Source organism: Manduca sexta, chromosome 20, assembly GCF_014839805.1.
Source record: "Manduca sexta isolate Smith_Timp_Sample1 chromosome 20, JHU_Msex_v1.0, whole genome shotgun sequence".
In the NCBI taxonomy this organism is placed as follows: domain Eukaryota; kingdom Metazoa; phylum Arthropoda; class Insecta; order Lepidoptera; family Sphingidae; genus Manduca; species Manduca sexta.
The window spans coordinates 941126-943766 of NC_051134.1; positions in this window are offsets into that span (position 1 = coordinate 941126).

A 2641-nucleotide genomic window follows, 5' to 3' on the forward strand; every position below is an offset into this window, starting at 1 on the left:
CTTCTCCTTTTAAGTTATTTGATGCGACGTATCTTATAGAATGAAGAGTCTAAACAAAATTAGTTTATTGTATGATGTTATATGTGTGCCAACACACAGTTTATGTGATGTTTACAACACGACAGGTGTACGCAAATACATAATTTTATGCATTTGTAATCTTTAAAAGATTGAACTCTATGTAGAGGCATTGATTTATGTAATGTACTTATATAATTTTCAAACTAATTTAAAACAAAATTACTCATGATAATTTGTAAAATTAGTACAAAAAATTGAATTTTTAATTCCTTAAGATACGTAATTGCAAACTTTACTAGAAGATCCTTCTACAATAAGAGTATATGAATGTATACTGTTGTATTTATCTTTATATCATTCAGGGCTTATAGTTCTACTTCTGGTTTAGACAATGAGTCTGTTGGACGGTTGGGTAGGGTATAAGTAATCATCGAACTTTTAGATAAGTAAAAAAAATAAGTACCGACATATGCCGTGAAATTGCTTGGTACGGGCGACCTCTACTACTGAGAGGGCTAAGGCCTTAGTCCGCCTCGCTGGTGTAGTGCGGTTTGGCAGAATTCAAATACCTTAAAATTCCTATTGAGTACTTACTTCTCAGGTATGGAGGTTTCCTGACGTCCTTTCTTGAATTCTTTCGTTTGGTGTTAAATCAAGCGATATTGAATAAAGAATACCCACATAACTTTATAAAAGTCAGAGGTGTTTGCTGTTGGGATCTGAACCTAAAAAGATTCATCTCGGCAGATCGTCCAACAGCGAACTAGGCTATCACCGTTTCTTATTTTATTTCGGTAAGTATTGACCCTTTTGAACAGTAACTTATTTGTATGGGAATTGAGTGGTCGTTTACTTGACGTCAAGACAAAAAAAATAAATATCAGCTATTTTTAAACAATAATTTACTAATATTTATAAACATAGTCGCCTTGGACTACCATATTAGATGTTTTAAAACACTTTTCATTCCAACTGACATATGCTCTCATTATATCAATTTATACAGATTGACTTTGAACATACCTACAACTCGTAAATATTTACACGCTGCTAAAACTATTAGTTACCTGTTACCTGTACCCAAGTTTCAAGTAAATTTTAATTGACAGTAATCATGTTAAACAGCTCATGTAGATAGTACTTATTTTAATACCATTTATTTAGGGACATAGATCGGATATCAATCTATAATCAATTAAATAGACCTGGCTTATACATTTATTTGACAGGTGCCCTGAAAGTTCTACGTTAATGTTATTGTTTTTCTTATGCCTTCTAGTTTTCGTTACATATCTACGTATAAATATTTATAATGACGTAATATTCTGCAATAATAATATTATCGTGTCAATGGTACAGTTATACATTTGTGTTATTGGATAGAAATCTTTCATCATGTTATGTTTATCTGGTTTATCAGTTATTCAAATGGTACATTATAAAAATAGATATTATATATAAAGCATTCGACATGACCCCAATTATATGTATAAGCAATACCATAATATTATATAGAATGAAGAGCGTAGCCACCGTAGGAATAACCGCTTAGTGCATCGAGATCCTCAAATGTAGGGCGCTCCCCGAACTTTGGCCATAGCTCTAGGCTCAAAGCATTTTACTTACCAAGTTCTAAAATAAATAAAAAAAAATTATACTTTATTTATTACGTAGGTGACAAAGTTGCACTTATGATACGTCAAAACAATTTATAAGAGTAATTATTATTATTTCTGAATAACACTTAAGGAATACAAATAAGGTTGCCACCTTTTTTTTGGGCAAATAAAGTACATCGGTAAATTGAAGGTAGAAGAAAAAGTACATGGTGTCAAAATAAAGTACAAATTATTTGTACTTTATTATTTTGCTCCTGTATAAATTAAATTTGGGAACTTTTTAACAAGTAAAATTATTACTACATTCAAACACGAATTATTTTGTTCGTCTAGTCATTTGGTATTTTACATCACAAAATTTGAACTCTCTCTGTGAGTGCTGACGTAATAAAATAACAATGAAATTATGCATACAATTTAAAAAAATATATCATCAGACTTATCAAATACTTGCTGCCATTTTTGTACCATTACTTACCGTTGTTTTACGCAAAAATTCTTACCAAAAATCTTAGAGGAATCATATCATAAAATAAAGTATTTTCACGTACTTTATTGTTCTCATAAGTATATTGTATAGAGTACAATTACCCGAAATAACGTACAATACTTTATTATAGTTGCCACCCGGGCAACCCTAAATACAATGCATAAGGTAAAACAAAGTAGCCAGCTCGGGTTGGCTGGCAGGGGCAAATATAAGGCTAACACGTCGCGATCCTCTTTTTTTTATTTTTTTATGCGGTGCAAAAACAGGTTATCGCTACCACCACTCGGAGGGTCAGTGGAATGGTTATATTGGTTTCACCGGTCTTACGGCCCAATGTCGACACTCGGGAGTATAACATCATCGAGCGAACGTTGGACCGAGTCTCTAACCCTTGTATACCCTACACCGGCATACCAACCAAAACCCGCGGTGACCTTCTTCGGCGCATACGGGACGGCCCTTGGGTATCTTGTTGCACTAAGATAGCTGCTCGGAACCGTCCCAGCGCGAT